Genomic DNA, 24205 nt, shown 5'->3' with positions numbered 1-24205 from the left:
CGGGAATAATGACCTTGATGACCATTTTCAAAACTGTTGATTCGGTGATGTCATCCCCAGATCTTGTCGATTCTTGTAATTCATGAGATGTATCTCTGCTTATTTTCCTTTGCCTGACTCATGAGGTTGTGGGATCCTCGCTTTCCTTAGGGATATCTGCTGGATCCTTGCCGCAATCTTGTACGAGTGACTAATATGACTGGGGATACATGCTCACCATATATAAGAATCATATGCAACCAAACACTGGCTCTCTGAAGAAGACACATGCCCTGACGGATTTGTGCTTCCAACAAAATGTTGCGAGTTTGATTCTTGAGCGGTACTGCCATTCATTGGCAACTTATCATATAACCTCTGAGGATGGTGTATTAGTATGATACTGACGCAGACTGAATGGCTTACGAGAGAAGCCATCTAAGTAGCTTGCTGAGGAAGACTTGTTAACTTCTGCTCAAATCTTTTGTCTGGGTATCGTGCAGAAGAAGGCTCTATAGCTTACACACGAAGCTTGGTTTGATTATTGTCCAGGAGAAGCCTGAGTTCCGTACTTGAGAGGCTTCTCCTCGGGTTTGCTTGTTGGGAAAAAATCATTTCCATCTGTCAGAATCTTTTACTGAGGTATCTTGCTGAGAAAGACCGGGTATCGTGTGCCGGAAATAGTTCATATATCATGCTGAGGAAAATCGAGGAGCCTTGCATCATAAATTTCTTCCGATAACGTGTGGAAGAATACTGAGTTTCTTACACCCAAAGCTTTATACTAATATGCAGACTGAAATCTACACACACGCCCATAATATTCTATGGCTGATTATTTGCATGAGAAAATTTGTTTGACTATCTTTCTTGATCATAGCACATTCTGACTTTATTTCGGATGATAACATAATTCAAGCATCATGCACTGCTGAGCCAAAATTTTGTATATGATCCATACCTTTCACTGAAAATATACCGTTGATCTTGTACCTGTCTTGTCTTGCTGCTGACTTGATCATTACTACTATGGGGATTTTGTACTGATGTAGACTTGAGTTATCAGTACTGTTGTGAGGAGTGCACACTAATGCAAAATTGATTATCAGCCTCAAAATTAGATATTCCCCATTTCACTGAAGTCGGCGGAGAATTCCATTCTGTTTAGCTGAGTTTCCAAATATTTGAACTCCTTATTACTTCTTCGAGTCCGGTGTCAGTTGATGAGAAATTCTTTATAGGGGAAAAATAATGCAACACCGGGGCCCAAAAAGAAAGAAGCAGAGGAAAACTCAACTAAACAAAAGCACACAACAACAATCACTACACACTCAAACAAAGTCACATAGTACTGCTAGTCACAACATATGCATGCCTACTTAAGCACACAAATCTCGCATGATCTCCGGTTCTACGATCTAGCATGCTATGACGGTGTGCACGAGAATGAATAAATGTGTGGAAGAATTGGTGTAAACAGCGCTACACCAAGTGCTAGCTTAGCGAGGTAGCAACCTGGACTACCTAAGAGACGAGGACGCACTCGGTAATCATGTAGTGGGACAAGAAGGTCGCAACCACATTATTATCAAGCGGACGGAAAAAGTTCCGTACTCGTCCAAGAAATAGGATAGCGGGGTAAAACTGAGGCTGCTGACATTGCCCTTTCTTGATAAAAAATCATTAAGGGTTGCCAACACGAAAAAATGAAAGAGCGATTCGGGACAGAAGCATTTCCATCACTGAAACGATAGGCGGGGCTGAAAGGAGGATATCAGCGAGATACCTGAGCACCATTTTTGCAAATAGTGTCGGGATCACTTAGCATCACTCTGCTGGGACAGAAATGACACCAAACATCGAAGAACGAGCAAGAAAAGAAAACTGGAGAAATGCAAAGGCTGAGCTGTAGTGGATCCGAACCGATGCCAGCTACACTCACCAGATAAACCATTAGCAGCAACTACTAAGGCTATATGCATGCTATGCAACAAACAAATGCAGCAACCAAATGCAACAAGCAAGCCAGACTCTATACTACCGGTTTCTACCGCTCGCGCTGACTAGGGCATCCTACAGCCAGACCTGCTCTGATACCAAGCCTGTGGCACCCGGGCTGAGAGAAACCGGAACGCCCCGTATTCCAGCCTAAAGATCGAGATGAAGTCTTCTGGAATACGGCACTGCTTAGCATAGAACAAATCAGCTCTTTATTACAATCTATTTGGGTACAAGGATTACAACGGCATGGCGACTGTCGTGGTATTCTCACGGGGGGGTGTGAGGCGACAGATGCCACAAGGGCTTTGTGTGAGGGTAAGACTGCTGCTGATAGGCCCGGGAGCGGGTATGCGAGTAGCACGCGCTAGTTTACCCAGGTTCGGGGCTCTCCGGAGAGATAATACCCCTACTCCTGCATGTCTGAGCATATATATCTGGGTGTACATCGGGCAGTACAAAGCGCTCCTAGAGCTGTATCTGGGGGCAGTGCCATGGGCATCTGACTCCATATATGTGTGCACAAGGCATGCTTTAGTGGCCGGCCATGAGCATGGCCGTATGTGTGCTTGGGCATGCTTGCCCGCGGGAATGGATGGATGGATGGCTAGCTAGCTCTCTTGCTAGCTAGCTTGCTTGTGTGTGTACGTGTGAGTCCATCCATGGATGGATGGATGTGTGTCTCCTTTTATAGGAGAGGGTAGCTTAGTATGTAAGCTAGCTAGTGGGCATGGGTAAGGCATGGTGCATGTCATGCTTGTCCCCTGGGTCACTTCATAAATAGTGCCAGGGGACAAGTGACACTAGACATGATGGCGGGGATGACACGTGAATAGTGCTCGGGTACGACCGTCTCGTCGGTGTCTTGTCGATGCCGGGTCGGACTGCAGTCGGCAGCCGGCTAGTCGATGCAGTCGGTCAGCTGGCAGCCGGCCGGGTGGAGCAGTCGGACTAAGGAGCCGGCAGGAGCGGCCGGGCAGTCGGACTGAGGGGCTTTGCTAGCCCCGATGTCTTGAAATATTGTCTCGTCGTCTTCGGGATACCCGTGTCCAATTACTCCGACAGTAGCCCCCAAGCCTCCGGGCAACTTGGCAAAGTCGGGCGGAGGTTTTTTCGCGAGTGTTCATGGAAATGATCATGCAAAAGAGAAAGTTAGTCCATGCAGATATGTCAAGTGATTGCTTTTTAGCACTGCAAGTTTTATGCGGAGGGTGCCGACTCGGTTTCGTCCGAGCCCCCTTTCATCTCTTTCATGTTCCCTCCGCTCTTTGGCTTGTGCTCTCGCTTGCCGGACAGCCGCTCTGCGGTCTGTGGCTGAGAGTGGGCCGCGGAGTGGAGTGTACAATACTCAGACTCTAGGAGCGAATTTAACCGAGTAGATACTCATAAAGAAAACGGTCGGGTCGCCCGAAGCGTTTTTCTTCCCGGACGTTTTTCGCGTGGGTGGCCTTCAGCTTTCACTCTTGCCAGTCGGACAGCCGCTCTGCGGTCTGTGACTAAGAGTGGGCTTTTCATACCGCGCACGCTACTAAGCCGTCTGCGGGAACTAACGTCTCAGGCCAAGCGGCCAGCCCCCGGGCCAACTCTGGCTGGCGCCGGGGCGAACAGTGATGCAACTGTAATGAAATGCGGAGATAGTCCCCCGAGCATCACTCGAGGTTATCCGTGCTCTCGCGGTGAAAAAACCTGCGGGTGAGGAGCTCACATTGGTTTTCGTGTAGCCAAGGCGGAGTTTGCCGAAGAGAGCCGGCGCACCCGCTGGGTGTAGCCTTCGAGCCCCCGATCGCTCGAAGGAGGGTCCCGGCCGGTCAGGCTCGACCGGCCAGGCGGCGAGGCGTTTTGCAGCGCCCTTTTTCTTCTTCTGCCGGCTGCTGGCAACCGGACAAAACTCTTCTCTTGTCTCCGTGGGGGCGCGCCAGCGCACCCACTGGGTGTAGCCCCCGAGATTTGGGCCGACTGCTGAGCAGTCGGGCCGGATCTTCCGGCAACGACTTTGTCTTCTTTCCTTGCGGGGGCGCGTCAGCGCACCCGCTGGGTGTAGCCCCCGAGATTCGGGCCGACTGCTGAGCAGTCGGGCCGGATCTCCCGGCGACTACTTTGTCTTCTCTCCTCGCGGGGGCGCGCCAGCGCACCCGCTGGGTGTAGCCCCCGAGATTCAGGCCGACTGCTGAGCAGTCGGGCCGGATCTCCCGGCGACTACTTTGTCTTCTCTCCTCGTGGGGGCGCGTCATCGCACCCGCCGGGTGTAGCCCCCGAGATTCGGGCCGAGGTTCGACCAGCTAGGCGTCGAGGCAGACCGGCAGGCCAGGTCGCGTCCGGCCGTCCGAGTGACAAAGCAGGCAGACGGATAGACGGAGTTTTCCCTTTTCTTTGTCCCAGCCGACCTCTTCTTTCCTTCTCTCTCTTCTTTTTTTTTGCCGGCTTGACTTTTCTCTCTTTTACCAGTCGGCAGGGGCGGGTCAGCCGGCCCCCTCGCTGCCTTCTAGGCAGCTGGCCAGCAAAGGCCACGGCCGAGGCGGGAAGCGGCCGGCGCAGGCGCGAGCCGGTGCGGGACGCAGCCGGCCTCCGACGGGCATGGCGCAGCCGGCCATGGGGCGCACAGGCAGAGGGGGCCGCGAGGCGGGGCAGGCGCCGAGGCACGGACGAAACCAAGCCGGAGGCGGGGGCGCTCGGGCCGGAGGTCGGAGGTGCGGGGCGGCGAGTCCGGCCGGCCGCGGGGGCGCGTGTGGAGCCGGCCGTGCGGGTAGGCGAGTCGGCCGGCAGCAGGCCGGCCGGGTGGCGGGCGGAGCCGGCTGTCCGGGAAGGCGAGTCGGCCGGCCGTCCGGGGAGGCGAGTCGGCCGGCAGCAGGCCGGCCGAGTGGCGGGCGGAGCCGGCTGTCCGGGGAGGCGAGTCGGCCGGCCGCGGGGGCGCGGGCGGAGCCGGCCGTCCGAGGAGGCGAGTCGGCCGGCAGCAGGCCGGCCGGGTGGCGGGCGGAGCCGGCTGTCCGGGGAGGCGAGTCGGCCGGCCGCGGGGGCGCGGGCGGAGTCGACCGCAGGCGGGCGCGGCGACTTCAGGAGCCGGCCGAGGCGAGCAGGCGGTCGTGGGCGGAGGCGGAGTCGGCCACCGGCGGGCGCGGCGACTCGGCGGGGCAGACGCGTGGGCGCGTTGACCCGGCAGGGGCCCGCGGGGCAGAGCGGGAGTTGGCGCGGGCGGACGGCGAGGAGATGGCGAGTCGGCGGGCTCGCCGGGGCCAAGCGGTGCGGGCGCGGGGCAAGCCGGGCAAGGCCAGCGCGCGGAGGCGGCCATGGGGCGGGGCGGAGGGGCCGCGACGATCCGGCGCGCAGGGGAGTCGGCCGCGGATGGCTTGGGCATGGCCCGTCGGGGGCGCTCGTGCGAAGGTGTGGAGCCGGCTGGCAGTCTTGCGGGGAGGGAGGCGACCGCGGTGACCCGGCGCGCAGGGCAGTCGGCCGCGGAGGGCTCGGGCGTGGCCCGTCGGGGGCGCTCGCGCGGAGTCGGCGCCGGGCAGGAGGTGGATGGGCCGGGCGGCAGCCGGCGGTTGAGGCCACGGGGGCGCGCGTAGGCGGAGGAGCTCGGGCGTGGTGACCTGCACCAGCACGGGCGGGGGCTCGCGCACGGGAGGCAAGTCGCGGAGGAGCTGGCGGCCCGCTCGAACAGAAGCTGCAGCCAGCGCCTGTATGGAGGGGAGCCAGTTGGCCGGAGCGAGGCGCCGTGATGAAGCATGCGCGCAGCCACAGACGTAGCAGCGCGGAGCCGGGGTCAAGCTAGGCCCCGCTGGCGGCGCGCGCGCGCGCGCGGACGGACATCCGGCGTCGCATTGGTGATGATGACGAAGGCGGCGGGGCCGACGACGAGGATGCGCCGTCCCGCGCGGCCGCTCCGGGGGCGGGTCGAAGTCGAGCCCCCGAGCGCTACCGGAGAGACGGCGCGACGCCGCGGCGGTGATGGCGAAGATGGTCCCGACGGCGAGGACGCGCCGCCCCTCGCGGCCATTCCGAGGGCGTGTCGATATCGAGCCCTTGACCGCTATCGGAGGGACGGCGTGACGCCGCGGTGATGATGACGAAGATGGTCCCGCCCGGACTGCGAAACCAGTAGCAGCGCGGTAGCATAGTACCGACCCATGATGGGCACCAACTGTCGTGGTATTCTCACGGGGGGGTGTGAGGCGACAGATGCCACAAGGGCTTTGTGTGAGGATAAGACTGCTGCTGATAGGCCCGGGAGCGGGTATGCGAGTAGCACGCGCTAGTTTACCCAGGTTCGGGGCTCTCCGGAGAGATAATACCCCTACTCCTGCATGTCTGAGCATATATATCTGGGGTGTACATCGGGCAGTACAAAGCGCTCCTAGAGCTGTATCTGGGGGCAGTGCCATGGGCATCTGACTCCATATATGTGTGCACAAGGCATGCTTTAGTGGCCGGCCATGAGCATGGCCGTATGCGTGCTTGGGCATGCTTGCCCGTGGGAATGGATGGATGGATGGCTAGCTAGCTTGCTTGTGTGTGTACGTGTGAGTCCATCCATCCATGGATGGATGTGTGTCTCCTTTTATAGAAGAGGGTAGCTTAGTATGTAAGCTAGCTAGTGGGCATGGGTAAGGCATGATGCATGTCATGCTTGTCCCCTGGGTCACTTCATAAATAGTGCCAGGGGACAAGTGACACTATACATGATGGCGGGGATGACACGTGAATAGTGCTCGGGTACGACCGTCTCGTCGGTGTCTTGTCGATGCTGGGTCGGACTGCAGTCGGCAGCCGGCTAGTCGATGCAGTCGGTCAGCTGGCAGCCGGCCGGGTGGAGCAGTCGGACTGAGGAGCCGGCAGGAGCGGCCGGGCAGTATGACTGAGGGGCTTTGCTAGCCCCGATGTCTTGAAATATTGTCTCGTCGTCTTCGGGATACCCGTGTCCAATTACTCCGACAGCGACACTATGCCTACCGCAGTTGCTCTATGCAAGCAGCAGAACAACTCGAAGCAGCGGAACAACGACGACGGTGGTGAACTCCACTCCGCAGGGACTCTGCCTAGAATGCTTATCCTAGCTCGCAAACAAAGAATCCACGGCAAACAAGCAAACAAATCCGGCATGACCTGCAAACTGGCATGGCACGCCAGGTCAGTACATTGAATGTACTTGCAAGCTCACAATAACAAGAAGCATTCAAGATAAAAAACAACATGGCAATTACAGGTTAATCAGGAATTAAAATGAGATCATCAGAATAACATGGCATGAACAACATGAACATGATACATCTAGAACAATATGAGCATGTCATGAACATATAAATCTGACGATACTAGTAGGCAACATGATGACACTATATGCACCACTTATTTTGCTCAGGTTACCTCGTAACCATCACTACTAGGAAAAGGCTAATTAGTGGCACACCTGTTTGGCCATTAATGGCGCACTATAGGTGCACCACTATTATCACACCACTAGTAACAAGTAATAATGGCGCACCTATAGTGCGCCATTACTATGCCTAGAAGTGCGCCATTACTATCTGACTTAATAATGGCGCACCACATAGAAGTGCGCCATTACTAACAATTTTTTTCAAAAAAATTCAGAATTTTTTTTCAATTTTTTTCTTAATCTCGGGTCACTATGGCTTAATCTCGGGTCAATATGCTTAGTCTCAAGTCAAATCGCACTCCGTGGTCAAACTTCCTGGAAGGTCACCCATCCTCACACTACTCCAGCCCGAGCACGCTTAACTTCATAGTTCTATCCAACCCCAGCACCAGCTCACTTAACAGGCACTTGTTGATATATCTATCTTATCAATCATATTAAACCTTGTTGATGTCTATGACTTTGTTCATGTTCATGAGTGTGATGAAATTTTGAAAAACTATTTCAAACTTCCTGGTCATATTACGTATCATATTTTGAACATTTTTTTCAAAAAAATAATTCGAAACCAATTTTTTTCTGTTACTAGTGGCGCACCTAGCAAATGGTGCGCCATTAGTAAGTTTGAAACTTTTTCCATTTCCCCCTCTAGATCTTAAAAGCCCCGTATCTTTCGTTCTGTTAGGTTTTTGGGGATTCTAAAAATCTTCAACAAGGTCCCCCCGGTTGAATTCGGATGTAACTTTTCGAGTAGATGATTTTTCATATAAAAAACTTTTTAATCCGAGTTCGTATGCAAAAGTTATGCCCGTTTTACTAAATTCCAGAGATATTTTGCAAATAAAGTCGAAATTCATATTTGTAAATTTTCCCAACAACTAGACCACATATCACGTGGGAAACTTATTTTCTTTTATTTTTTTGACATTTCCATCAGTTTCGTTTATTTATTTTTAAACTGAAAAGGCGGTCCAGGGGGGGGTGTGCATTTGGGTATGAGTTGTTAGCAGTGGCGCACCAGGGGATAGTGCGCCATTACTAGTTGACATAGTAATGGCGCACCTGTAGAAAGTGCGCCATTACTATGTGTATGACTTGGTCAAACTTGGTCAAACTTAGTAATGGCGCACTTTGTGTAGGTGCGCCATTACTAAGTTTGACATAGTAATGGCGCACCTATGCAAAGTGCGCCATTACTAAGTTTGACCAATGTTTGACCAAGTCATACACATAGTAATGGCTGACTTTGTACAGGTGCGCCATTACTATGTCAACTAGTAATGGCGCACTATCCCCTGGTGCGCCACTGCTAACAATTTTTTTTCAAAACTAGTAATGGCGCACCACACACCAGGTGCGCCATTAGTAATATGTCAATAATGGCGTACCTGTATCTGGTGTGCCACTGCTATATAGCAGTGGCGCACCACATACACGGTGCGCCATTAATGTCCATATTAGCTATAGCCCTTTTCCTAATAGTGCATGACATGAATTACTTACCAACCTCGGACATCACACGATCATCTCAGGATCAAATCAAGCTTGTATAAACAATACCGTAGTAATCATTAAATGACCACAAGGAGTTTGATCTTTACCCACGATTCTCACACAACATCATGAATATCCAACAACTCGGTATCCTCGATACCACGATGATCATTCACGTATCACAAACGGAGCCACTCTTGGCCCAATGGGTTACCTCGTAACCAAACGGTGATCATCACGGATCACATAACCAACTTATATCATCATCGAACCAGGGTTGTTATTAAGCACATTATTGTTAATACTATTAACCCATAGTGTGAGCAACTACGAACTGGACCCTTACCTGTGGGCACGGCTATCGATAGATTTAGTATACACTCTGCACAGGTAGCGCGCTGTACCCACACCACGGAACCAATGGCCTTGCGCTCCCATTCGGGTGGACTAACGGTGTTCTGACAAAACCGTCCTACTGCCATGACACTCTCTGGGCCACTCTGACTCAATCCCCACTGGGCTATGTCCTGGGTGGCCCCGTGCCTACCAAAGGCACCAACGGCCACTGTCGTGGCAAAACAAAAACGGTCCCAAATGGGGACAAGCTGGCTACAACAACTAGGGCAACACAAGGCTTATGTTCGCCTACCTGATCAGGGTAGCGCGCGCCCATAACCTTCCCTCGTGGGAGGCACCGGTGAGAGGCATAACAATAGACCCCGTTAGGACCATCCCATAAAGGCAAGTGTGGTTGCACTAGTTAGTTCGATATGGTGGCACCATGACTCAACCAGCAGTTGTTTAAGTTCAATTAAGTCCAGTTAAACTTGTATGCAAATATGCTGAGCCATGATAATAACATGATGTAATTACAATGCAAGAGCATGATATCAACATAAGCATGCGGGTAGTGCAACATAATCATCGAGCATAACCATAATGAAACATTAACCAAATGAGCATGGCAAACTGACGAGCATAACATTACACATGAGCATGCCATGACCACTAGCATCATAAATAAATGCCATGCAAGAAGTCATCCAGAATACTACCAAGTAAGCATATAACCAACTGGATACAAAGTAACATGCATAGCTATGGCACTAGATAGCAGATCGTAAACATGCATCCGAAAGAACACACTACTACTACAAACAAGCATGACATATAACAATAATACTAGTAATAAGTGCAAGATAACCAGATGCAGAAGAGCATAGCATGAAAGTGAACACATATATCTAAGCATTACCGGAACAACGATAACCGTATCCAAACAAGCAAACGTTTATTAAACATTCAAGTTCAAAACCATGGCTACTACATGACTATCCTATAAGTGGTTGTTGTGGCTTGCCTGGGGTGGAAGAAATCACCGGAAGACGTGCGAGAAGCTCGCGGAAATAATCGCCGGAAAATGTTCTTTGTCGGAGGGGGATGATTAAGCGCAAGGGCAAAATTTTCATTTTCATAGTGTCAAACGATAGTGAAAATGCAACCAACGGAATGGGCTCGACGAAACAAAGATGTGGGCGTTGGATTCACCTCAATCGGAGACTCGAGCAAAAAGTTATAAACCGACGAAGTTCAGGGACCAATCTGTAAAAAGATTCCTACAAACAGGCCCTTGAGTGAGAAAACATAAAACACATTCTCAGAAAATACGCTTTCAGAGTAGAGAAAATGTATTTCTAGCCGTAGTTAAATGAAAATACGCCTTCTCATAAAGAAAACGCATTTTCCACAGAACTAAGACAGAAATACGCTATCACTAAAAGGAAACGTATTAAATGAAATGTGTTTCCACTTATCTGACGTGGCGGGGGCGGGGTCAACGCGTGTGGTCGCCAGGTGGGGTCGCGTGGGGAGTGGGGCCCACCTGGCCAGGGTCTTCTTCGTCCTTGCTCGCTCACCCGACCGAAACAGAGGAGGGGCAGGGGAGCGCGATGCAAAGACGCGGCCGGCGCTGTCCCGGCCAACTCCGACCACCCCCGGCCGGAGCGAAGGCACCGGCGGGCGCGGGGCGGAGCGCTGCTCCCGCCTAGAGAAGCTACGGCTCCAGAGGAGGAGCGAGGCCACGGCGACGGGAGGAGGCCGAGACGAGGGCGGCGGCCAACTCTAGGGAGGCGCATCCAGAGGGGCTCCGGCGAGGAACTGAGGGGAGTGGGAGCGTCGCCGGATTATGGGGAAGGCGATGGTGGTGGCTAGAGGTGGAGGAGGGCCCGGCTTCGGGCTAATTTAGCCGGAGCACCACGGCAGCCATGGTGGCCTAGAGCAGCGAGGAGGGGCTCTGGAGCTTGGGCGAGAGGCTGGAGAGGCTAGAGGAGAGTCGTGAGGAGGCTCGTGAGCTCATGAGGTCGCGGGGAGGGCTACTTATAGCCGGGGCGAGAGGCACGGGCTCGGGTGCCGCCGGGCACGTCCGGCCGAGGCCCTGGCAGCGACAGCGATCACGAGAGGGCGCAGGAAGGCGACGAGGGAGGCAACGGATGAGCCGCAGAGGTCACGGAGACGAGCAGAGCTCAGGGACAAGAGGAGGAAGATGCCGCGGCGCGAACAGAGCCGACCGGCTACAACGCTCCCTTGGGCGCGCGGCGATGAGTGCTGACGGAGGGGCTTACGGACGGGGAGATGGCTCCAGGAGGACGGCGACGATGTGGTGAAGCTGTTGGACAGGCTCACGAGCGCGAAGACGATGAGAGGGGGCGGGGCCGGAGCTAGAAGATGCCCCGGACGTGGCCAACGCTAGGTGAGCGCGCGCATTCCATGCCAAAACTCATGATCACTGCGTGCACTGCTGCACACAGTTGGCCAAAGTTGTCTGGGGGTTAGTCCTTCCTGGGTAGGTTGTAACTAAGGTGGTAGCTCGGTTAAAGACGCTGTGGTTAAATGGTAATCACCGTCTGAAGTTTACTGCTGTAAACTTGGTCGTGTACTGGTGATCAACAGGAACTTGATTGGAGCCAAAGAGTTTGTCTGGGGTGATTAGCTTAGTAAGGACTATAATCCTGCAGAGTTTGAGGAGATTTGGATCAAGATTTAATATGGTTGCTAAGCAACTTCCAAATCTGGTCAGAAACTAAAGCAAGATGATACACTCACATGAAGCATCAACTTGAGCTCACATTTGGCATAGGATGATGATTTGGTCATACAATGATGCTGTAAAATTTCATACCAATTGGATTTACCAAAATGGTACTTGCTTCACAAACATCCTTGCTGACCAGAAACTTGCAATATTTTTAGAGAAGTATTGGCTAAGTGAAATGGTGCCAAATTTGGTGGAGAGATGTTATTAGGGTAGGAGTACAATCTGGTAATCTCTCAGAATTAATGAAGCAATAAAAATTATACTTGCTTCACGACCTGAAAATATAAGGAGAATCAAAGATTTGATGCGGTGCTCACATAGATGATAGGATGGAGCTGAAACTTGGAGGGTTGTCATGATATGAGCACATGAAGGAGTGTGCAAAATTTCAACTCATTTGGGTACTCCTAGCTAGCACTTCCTTCATAATGCCTTCTGTCTGACAGAAAGTTGAAAAGTTGCTGAGGAAGATTGGCAAGGCAAATAAAGTTGAATTTTGGCATGAGACAATGATTTGGACATAATAAAATGCCCAAAAGGTTTGGGAGAAAACAAGATTGGATAGGTGGCACTTCCTTCACAGAAAGCCACACTGGACACAAATGAAGAATAATTTTTGGGGAATGCAGAGACGATGAAGGAGAGGCGCAATGCTCACCTGCACACATTGCTTAGCTTAAGGCCTTGAGGAACTGGTGTAGACAGCACGGAGCTATAAGGGTTTCGGACGAAAACTACACATAGCTCCGTGCAGTCTACACTATTTCTTCAAGGCCTGAAGATAAGCAACGTGCAGGTGAGCCTTACGCCTCTCTTTCATTTTTAATAACTTATTTTAACTCCGGATTTTTTGTGCCTTCATTTCCTATTTTTGATGCATTTACTGATTTGTTTTGAGCTAAATGACCCTAAAATTGAAAAGCACTACAAAATGAACTCTGAAAAGGTTGAAACTTGGCATGATATCCTCATTTCACCCGCATAGCATGTGCGAAAAAGTAGAGAGGTTTACGACAAAAACTGGATGCACTTCGTGTACAAACTGGACAATCTCTTTCGAAGTATCAGGGTTTAGGACGAAAACTCATCTGTTGCACCGGCTATTCAAAATTTTAATCACTTATTACAACTCCGGATTTTTTTTGCATTTAGATGCACCATTCGAAGCCACGTCATCAACTTTCAACCCTTTCTGACATAATTTGCTATTTTTGATGCATTTACTAATTTGTTTTGAGCTAAATTACCCTGAAATTGAAAAACACTAAAAATGAACTCTGAAAAGGTTGAAACTTGGCATGGTATCATCATTTCACCCGCATAGCATGTATGAAAAAGTAGAGAGGGTTACGGCAAAAACTGGATGCACTTCGTGTACAAACTGGACAATCTCTTTCGAAGTATCAGCCTTTAGGACGAAAACTCATCTGTTACACCGGCTATCCAAAATTTTAATAACTTATTACCACTCCGGACTTTTTTGTGTTCAGATGCACCATTCGAAGCCACGTCATCAACTTTCAACCCTTTCTGACATTATTTGCTATTTTTGATGCATTTACTGATTTGTTTTGAACTAAATGACCCTGAAATTGAAAAGCACTACAAAATGAACTCTGAAAAGGTTGAAACTTGTCATGGTATCATCATTTCTCCCGAATAGCATGTGCGAAAAAGTAGAGAGGGTTACGAGAAAAACTGGATGCACTTCGTGTACAAACTAGACAATCTCTTTCGAAGTATCAGGGTTTAGGACGAAAACTCATCAGTTACACCAGCTATTCAAAATTTTAATAACTTATTACAACTCTGGACTTTTTTTGCGTTCAGATGCACCATTCAAAGCCACGTCATCAACTTTCAACCCTTTCTGACATAATTTGCTATTTTTGATGCATTTACTGATTTTTTTTGAGCTAAATGACCTTGAAATTGAAAAGCACTACAAAATGAACTCTGAAATGGTTGAAACTTGACATGGTATCATCATTTCACCCGCATAGAATGTTCGAAAAAGTAGAGAGGGTTACGGCAAAAACTGGATGCACTTTGTGTACAAAGTGGACAATCTCTTTCGAAATATCGGGGTTTAGGACGAAAACTCATCTGTTGCACAGGCTATTCAAAATTTTAATAACTTATTACAACTCCGGATTTTTTTTGCGTTCAGATGCACCATTCGAAGCCACGTCATCAACTTTCAACCCTTTCTGACATAATTTGCTATTTTTGATGCATTTACTGATTTGTTTTGAGCTAAATTACCCTGAAATTGAAAAGCACTACAAAATGAACTCTGAAAAGGTTGAAACTTGGCATGGTATCATCATTTCAACCGCATAGCATGTGCGAAAAAGTAGAGAGGGTTACGGCAAAAACTGGATGCACTTCGTGTACAAACTGGACAATCTCTTTCGAAGTATCAGCCTTTAGGACGAAAACTCATCTGTTACACCGGCTATCCAAAATTTTAATAACTTATTACAACCACGGACTTTTTTGTGTTCAGATGCACCATTCGAAGCCACGTCATCAACTTTCAACCCTTCCTGACATAATTTGCTATTTTTGGTGCATTTACTGATTTGTTTTGAACTAAATGACCCTAAAATTGAAAAGCACTACAAAATGAACTCTGAAAAGGTTGAAACTTCGCATGGTATCATCATTTCACCCGAATAGCATGTGCAAAAAAGTAGAGAGGGTTACAGGAAAAACTGGATGCACTTCGTGTACAAACTAGACAATCTCTTTCGAAGTATCAGGGTTTAGGACGAAAACTCATCTGTTACACCAGCTATTCAAAATTTTAATAACTTATTCCAACTCTGGACTTTTTTGCGTTCAGATGCACCATTCAAAGCCACGTAATCAACTTTCAACCCTTTCTGACATAATTTTCTATTTCTGATGCATTTACTGATTTGTTTTGAGCTAAATGACCTGGAAATTGAAAAGCACTACAAAATGAACTCTAAAAAGGTTAAAACTTGGCATGGTATCATCATTTCACCCGCATAGCATATGCGAAAAAGTAGAGAGGGTTATGGCAAAAACTGGATGCACTTCGTGTACAAACTGGACAATCTCTTTCGAAGTATCAGGGTTTAGGACGAAAACTCATCTGTTACACCGGCTATTGAAAATTTTAATAACTTATTACAACTCCGGACGTATTACCAATTTGAATATAATGATAAAACACACTAATATTAAACATAAAAAAATCACTGAAAAATCTATTTTTAAAGTTAAGTTATTCACAAACTAGTGACTCACACAAATTTTAAATAATTCAAATTTAAACTATTCAATTTTTTTGTACCTAAAGCAAAAATATTCACAAAGAAACTCTAAATAAAGCAAAGACTACTCAGAAATAAATAGAAGAAAATATATAAAGCAGAAAAGAAAAAAACTATATAAAAAAATTATTTCAGTGCTGCCTAGTGGGCTGCTCGGCCTTGGGTGTGGTTATGCAGGCCTATTAGGCCCAGCAGGCTCACAGGGCAGTGCGGCAAAGTTAGGCCTAGAAGCCTGCTTTAGAGAGGAGCTCGAAGGAGCAGCCGCGGCTGGGTTTATAAACCAATGCGGCTGCCCTTCGCTCGGCGAGGTGGGACTAAACTTTGTGCACCGCGGAACAGGAGCGCACCCTCTTTAGTACCGGTTCCTGGATGCAACCGGTACTAAAGGGCTAGTCTTTAGTACCGGGTGGAGCCAGGAACCGGTACTAAAGAGGGTGCACTTCCCGCCGCTCGGGCTGCCAAATTTGTCCTTTAGTACCGGTTGGTGGCTACAACCGGTACTAAAGGCCTCCCCTATATAAACCGCACTTACGAATATTTCAGTTAGTTCATCTCTTCATATGTTCGTCGCGCCCGTCCTGCACTACCCCCGTCGCCGCCATCGCCGCACCCGCCCCTACGCCACCCCTGTCGCCGTCGTTGCCGCCCCGGCCCGTCCCCGTCGCCTCGCATCGCCGGTCGTCGCCCCACTGTAAGATCGACTGCGCGCCCCGGCCGGCCCCCTGCCGCTCGCCGGCGGCCTCTGTGCACATGCACACACACGCACACACATACAAGTAAACACACACACACACACATACACAGTACACACACAAGTAATTAACACACACACAAACATATTTTTCTTAATGATTTTTTTTTCTGTTTTCTGTTTTTTAGTTTATTATACTTTTAGTTTATATAAATGTTAGATTATATATATATAAATGTTAGATATTAATGTCAAATGTTATATGAATTAGATAGAAATATATGTTAGATGTTAATGTCAAATGTTAGATGAATTCGATGAATTAGCTAGATATTAATGTTAGATGAGTTAGTTTTTTATACTTTTAGTTATCGATGAATTAGATATATATTAAATTTAGGTATATGAGATTTTATCATCTAATTAAAATTTTACTGTATAGAACTAGCTACTTTATTTTTAGTAAGAAAATTAATAGAACTAGTTTAGTTGAATTAGTTGAATTAGTTAAACTAGTTAGTTGAATTAGTTGAGCTACTTTATTTAGGTATATTTTTAGTAAGTGCTTAGTTGAATTAATTAGTTGAACTAGTTGAATTAATAGAACTAGTTGAATTAGTTGAATTAATAGAACTAATAAGGCTTTAATGTTTCACCTATGAACATAGGAAGTGTCGTCTGACGACGAAAACGATTTCATTATGTGCGAATAGTGCGAAGACCAGCGCGGCCTGTGCGACAGAAATTTCCTAGTTGATGATAGGCGCTTCAGCATCAAGCTGGATGAGAACTTCGAAGTGGATACAGTAAGTCACAACGACAAGTACTTTTTCGTAATTAAGCATGACTTATGCTTCATTTGCTTCAACTTATAATTTTAAATTTTCACTATTCTACTAGCGTATCCCCTGCCATACAAGAATTTTTGTCTTGGATAAGATAGGTTTCAGTCCTAAAAAAAATATGGAGGTAAAGAGAGTTTACTTGAAGACCGAGCATGGTTATACCTTCAACGTCAAATTATACAATCCAGACACCTACACCTATTTTGAATGCAAAACTTGGCAAGCACTATGCAAGGCTTATGCATTTGAGCCTGATATGTTTACCTTTGATATTCGCCCCGAAGATGATATTGAAGGTAATAGAGACATTTGGGTCGATGTGCAGAAGCCTCCAGTTCTACCATTATGTGAGTTTCTCAACCATATTTATGTCTTCGATATTGTCTATTCAAAAATAGTTAACAACTAATTTTTACTGACAGCTTATTTCCATTCAAGCAAACATGTCCAGCGCTTGGTAGACAGGACCGTCCACTGTCCCGGGGCTGAACTAAACTGCGAGGAGATATGTCATTATGTTTCATGGCTTGAGGATCTTGATGTTGTCAAGAGAAATTATTTTCCTGAATTTGAAAATCTTAGTACTCAAAATGTGCGACCAATAGTGATCGTATTGAACTACGATCACATCTATTTAGGAAAGATGGTAAGATTTTTACTATTTCTCCTCAGTGCATCTTTTGCATACATTATTTTTCAAGCTAAACTTCATTGCTAAGTAATGTTACTATACGATGTTCTTCAACAGGGACTCCCATTGACAGTTGTGCCTCAATGGATCGGTACTAAAGGTTGCATGTCAATGGTTAGCTAACGGCCAAGACATCCTACATTGCACATGAGTGCATTCAGGATTTCTACAACCGAGGAATGCTTAATAGTGAAAGACTGGAGCAAGATTGTGAAGGATCGCAGAGAAGTACTAGGGGGCAGCAATCAGAAGCGCAGCCCACGATTAGGAGACAGGTTCATCTGCATGCTCCAATTTGATGAATCAGGAGAGCTATACATGTTCTATGCTATTTTACCTAGGAGAGAGAGCAGCAGGAGTGATTAGCATGCTGTTAGTACTTGTCCTCTCCTGTCCGTGTTCTTCGTCCTAAACTTAATCTCAAAGAGTGATTTGCTTTTGTGGTCTTATGAACGCTTATAATCATGACCATGTTGAACTCGATGATATCTTTGCTTCTGGTACAAGTGAATGTTTCTTGTTTAAGCTAGTATTGGTGGTGATTAGATAGCGGTAATGACTATGATGATTAAATAGTGGTAATGACGACTATGATGATTTTTAGCTAGCTAGTATACTATTGTTGGTGATGATATGATGCAATAGTTTTTATATTAATATGATGATGATGAGTTATTATATCATTTATGAAAGAAACCGCAGATTAGTTTCAACTGGATGGATCCTAGCTAGCTAAGTGATCAAGTAATATGGATATGGCATATACTTGATCACTTAGCTAGGATCCATGCATCCAGTTGAAACTAATCTGCGGTACTTTCACCTAATTATTTAACAAATCATTATAATGTAAAAACAATCTCTAAATTAAATTGAAAAAACAAAATTAAAGTAAAAATAAAAAATAAATCCAAAACCCCCCCCCCCAAACATTTAGTACCGGTTGGTGTTACCAACCGGTACTAAAGGTCTCCCCCACCGAGCCCTGGCTCGTGCCACGTGGTGGCACTTTAGTGGCGGTTTGTGCCGGACCGGTACTAAAGGGGGGGCCCTTTAGTCCCCACCCTTTAGTGCCGGTTACAGAACCGGTACTAAAGGCCCTTACGAACCGGTGCTAAATCCCGGTTCTGCACTAGTGTATATTGTAGAATGGCAGGCCCACCATCATCACCAACACTTTTTTTTACATATAAAATATATTATATGGAGTATAACATGTTCATAACCACACCATGCGTATCATCGTTATATATATTCACCCATGCGTCGGTTTAAGACACCATGATAAATTCTTCAAATATCCTAATTCACTTTTTATAATGAATTATGATCTCTATTAATCTTTTACACCCACACAATCCTCTTATCTTTGTAGCCAGCGCTAACTTTCTCTCGTGCATGCACACGCTCACCTCCCTCTCACCCTCCCTCAACATTCTTTAGCTCCATCGCGCAAATTCATCTTTTCACTTTAGGTCGTTCACCCACATTGTGTGTAGGCCCCCCAGCTCCTTCTTTACGACACACACTGATCGATATGCCTCTCTAGCCAGGTGTGCCTACCACAAACACAAGCTTTCCCTCTTCTCTTCTCACCGTCCATGCCTCACTCCCGCCCCTCTTTTCATAGATCTTGTACTAGCACACTCCTTCCCCCTCGATATAGTATGCCTCTCGCACCACCTCCTAGTTGCATCCCTCTCTCTCCACCCTTCTCTTCGGGCCTTATTTGCTTCTAACACATACCTGCATGTATACCGATCGATCTCCCTACGTATACCTAGCTGACTTTAACTACTTTTTCCCACAGATCGATGGACGTACCTCACAAGTTATGTCTCTCCTTTCTCCGACAAAGGGCGATTGGTCTTCCTATGTAGTTACGTCTGCTTACCACAACCATATCGTCCCCCCTCATCATTCGTGCATGCCTCCTGTACCGTCTCTCACATGCACGTGCACAGACAGGCAGGCATCCCCTCTCTTATTGATATTGTAGGCGTGCCCTCCGTTTGTCTAGCAAGCCTCTCCCACCATTTGTGAGAGGCAACTCCATCACCAACCCCTCCGACACTCTAGCTCCGTCTCTCTCCCAACCTTATTACTCTCCTACACATATGCATGGATGTCGATCGATCTCCCTCAATACATAAGGTAGGTCTCTCTCCTCCTCCACACATATACCAGCCATTGTACCTATATACACTACAAAAAAAGACACATCCGTGACATTTTGGGCCGAACGAATTTTTTTCTGTCATGCTTATGACACTTCAATGACGATAATTGTGACAAAATCCGGTATCATCATAGATGTGGCGGGCTCCTACTTCTATGACAAAAATTCATGACAAAAAATGGGCTTTTCGTCCTGGGCGGGCCGGAGACGCAGCTGCATGACATTCTTTGGGCTGCCCATGATGGAAAAAATCATGGTAGAAGTGAGGGAGAGGAAATATCACGGAGTTCTCGGTTACGGTGGGTGGTCGGGGCCGAGCGATGCACTGTGGTTTGCGCGCTTCTCTCGTGTACGCGCGTGTGTGCGAGGCGATGGCTGACTGAACCCGGAGCCATCACACGTTACTGAACCCGAGCGATTGATCGCTTGGCTGTTAACTGAACCCGAGCGATTCACTCGCCGCTGACTGAACCCGAGCAATTCCTTCGCTGCTACTACTAACTGAACCCGAGCGATCGATCACTGCTACTGCTTACTGAAGTCGATCAAGCCCCCGTGAGAGTCGTATCCAGCCGGTGTTGGGTTGCCTCTCGATGAATAGTGACCGTTGCTACCGTGCGCGCGGTACATAGAACGAGACGTGGTGAGTCGAGTCGGTTGGTTGGCTGTGGATGAAGAATTCCTTGTGGGGGTTGATGAACAGGACCCCATGGTAGTAGAGGCTGTTGCCGCTGGATGAACAAGACCCCCATCGAGCTGGTTGGGGGTGGATGAACAGGACCCCGTGGAGGGCTGGATGAACAGGGCCCCGTGGAGGGCTGGTTGAACAGTAGCTGGTGGAGGACTGGATGAACAGTAGCCCATGGAGGGCTGGTTGAACAGGACCCGTGGAGAGGGCTGGTTGAACAGTAGCCGGTGGAGGAGCGGTGGAGGCTAGATGAACAGGACCCCGTGGATGAACAGTTGCAGGTGGAGGCTGGAGGAGGTCGACAGGCGATGAACACTAGCCCGTGGAGGCTGGAGGAGGTCGACGGTGGAGATGAACAGTAGCCCGTGGAGTCCCGTTTTGTGGTACACCACACCCCTCCCGACGAACAGGACACTTGTTTCGACCGTAGCGCTCCAACACAAGTCCGTTTCCTCCGTTTTGCGATACGCCACACCCCTCCTGATCAACAGGACCCCGTTTCGACCGTAGGAGGTCCAAGAGAAGTCCGTTTCCTCCGTTTTGCGGTATGCCAGACCCCTCCCGATGAACATGACCCCATTTTGACCATGGCCGGTCGAACAGAAGGCCGTTTCCTCCATTCTGCGGTATGCTAGGCCCCGTTTCGGCTGTTCCATCCAAGCCGGTTGGCTCCCATTGAACAGGACGCATTCCAACGCAGTTGGTTGCCTCCCGATGAACAGGACGTTGTTTCTCCATTCTGAACCAGCCGGTTCGCTGCCCGATGAATAGGACACCGTTGCTACTGTCTGTTGCCTCTCTATGTACACAAGCCCTGGCCGTCCATATATATCCGCACGTACGCGCTCGAGACCCCGCCCGTATGTACGTATGTGGCCGTATTTTTGCCCTGTGGCTGTACGTACGTGTACAGGACATAAACGGGACTGCGTGAACTGCTATGTCAGGTGCTCTACAATGACACGTGCCGCTACTTACTCGGCCACGGTTCATACTTGCAGAGAGACCGATTGACCAGTATGTACGTACACGGGATGCAGGAGTAGGCGGCATGATCGGCGCTGGTTTGGGCAGTTGGAGCAAGAAGACCAGAGGGTGAAGAAGCACGACGGCCGTTGGATGGACATCATACAGTCACTACAGCTAGAATCGTTTATATTGACTAAGTTGACAAAGCCCTTGGTACACGCCAACTTAGTAGGTCCACAGGTCAGCCTCCGAAACGGTGCGCCCCTGATGTCATGGGAGGAATAATTTTTTGGGCAGTTGAAGCAAGAATATCCGAGATTGAAGAAGAAGCACGCATCCGTTTGATGGACATCGAACGACCACTGCTGCTAGAAACATGTGTTGACCATAAGTTGACAAAGCCTTGCATACGCGTCAACTTTGGTTTTTTTAGGGGACACGTCAACTTAGTAGGCTCACAGGTGTGTGGCAGAGAACATATAGCCCATTTGCGATTTGTAAAAATGTACAACCCATTTTTGAATTCTAATGGAATTTACTACAGCCTATTTACAGTTTGTTAAAAGTACAACCCATTTTCTAGCTAGGCCAACGATTAATAATTTCAACCAACCGCTCAAAACAGAATTCAGTAAAATTTCGCACATTTTGATGGGATCCGAAATATTTTTATCCTGAAATTTCTAGTCATATTGAATATAATTTCAAAAAAATTGTATTACGTAAAAATCCAACAAAATATTGTGCGTGCAACAAGTAATGAAATTAAAATTTTCAAATTCCAATAATAATATTTTTTAAATTTATTACGTGTTTGGTGCATTTTTTTATAGTTACTGCCCAGTTTTTAAAATTACATCCCATTTATTATTTTTTAAAGCCCATTTTCTTGTTAAGCCTAATGCATCCCCTCCTAGGAAATATTTGCAGCCCAGAGGGCAGAGAATAACAAGTTGACCCGGATATTGTGTACAACAGTCGGCGCAGTTGCATTGCTCATGTTAAAAAAACGCCTGTGTAGTACAATACAACCTTACATGGCTACTCAGCCCATATTCAGCAACACCGGGAAGGCCCAATCAAGGCTTTTGTACAACCTTTTGAAGTCACTGAGCTCAATTAATAACTTAAAAAAGTTAGAGTACAGTGGAACCTAATTAAAAGCTGTCACGAGCGAAGAAATAATTCAACGGGTCCCACTTGTGCGTGTGTGCATGTTTGTGTGTTTGTGTGTGTGTGTGAGAGAGAGAGAGACCATCAGTCGATGCTCGTAAATACATATTTCAGCCATATGCATTGTTGATGCTCAGTAAAAACTTATATAGTTGACACAATCATATAGAAAATCATAGCACACCGAACTTGCATACAAAAATTTCATGCAGGCGGCACAATCAGGGTGGCAGCAGTGGATCGCTATGGGTAGGGCTATGTTGAAACCAAAGAACTCGTATATAACGGTTTATCGTCTTTATTTATGACGGGGAAATATCTTGAATGATGTGCAAAGAAAACAGACAGACAACACAATAAGTTCTGCTAGCACATTAAGTTGACGTACAGCCCTTTCTAAAAAAAAGTTCAGGTACAAAAATAGAACATGTCATAATCAAATGTACTGGCACATCAATGCTTCACACCCGTAGCTCGAATTTAACTAGTATCTGACAAGATTCAGTTGCTACCTCAAATTAGAGCACATCCAGGCAGCCAGCCCTGCCTCTTCTCCCAAAGAAGCAGTGGCCTCCTCCGCGATGGAGTAGGCCCTGTGCCATCCATCGTTCCGAGCAACACGGGGAAACTCTGACGTTGACTCATGTAATCGAATGACCTTGGCACCAGCGGCGGCGGCAGGACTTCGATTGATGGATTGACCACTTCTTCAACATGCACGAACACTTGATACAGGTACATCCCTAACGTGGTCCGCGGCGGCCTTGGTGGCGACGAATAGTACAACCCCGGTTCCTGCAACGGTATCTCAACACCAATCACCTTCGGTATGGTGGACGGCTTCTTCATCCATGCCATAACCGTGAGAGCCCAGCTGTCTAGAGGAAGAAACATACTTATGAGCTCACCTCCAAGGTCGTTGAGGCATGCTGTGGAAGGTAAGCTTTGTTAAAAACACAAGCTCAAAGGGCACCAAGCCCCATCCTGGGTGCCACCGATCAAACCTCACCAGCGCACCATCACAGATCAAACGCCGGGAAGATTCAAACACACGACTGCAGTCAAAAGTTGTCCCGAACCAGACGAAGAAATCAGTCGGTGGTGGACAAACTTCGATGAGCAAGTCACTTATTTGGATGTTGTGCGCAATGCTAAGAGCTTTGACAAGGTCATCCGGTGAGACGGGAGGCCAGTCGCCGTTGATGGTTACTGTCGGGGATATACCCCGCGGTGTGACCCGACCGGAAGTATGACCCGGCCGGATTTGGCCATTCACTTGTGACCCGCCCTGCATTGGCGACTCACTGATGACCTTCCCGGATCTCTCCACTCACTGATGACCCGTCAGAACCAGGTGACTCATTGGTGACCCGGCAGGCGGGTCAGAGGACCGAAAAGACCCGGAGGCCCAGAAGGCTCAAGGCCCAGAAGGTCGGCTTACGTTATGATAGGCCGGCTTAAGATGAAAGGCATAAGGAATATTCTCCTACAAAGGAAGCAAGACTAGGACTCCACTTGTAATAGAATAATCCTAATCCTAATAGGACTAGTCATGTAACCCACCCCTCCAACTTATATAAGGAGGGCCAGGGCACCCCAAGAGGGAGGAGTTTTCATAATTTAGGTTTAGACAGACAAGTGAATAGCTCTCGAGATAGAGCACCCTTGTAATCGTGATCATCATCATCAATATCAATGAAGCAGGATGTAGGCTTTTACCTCCACTGT

Source organism: Aegilops tauschii, chromosome 6, assembly GCF_002575655.3.
Source record: "Aegilops tauschii subsp. strangulata cultivar AL8/78 chromosome 6, Aet v6.0, whole genome shotgun sequence".
Lineage (NCBI taxonomy): Eukaryota > Viridiplantae > Streptophyta > Magnoliopsida > Poales > Poaceae > Aegilops > Aegilops tauschii.
Note: the sequence above shows the minus strand (reverse complement) of the source record.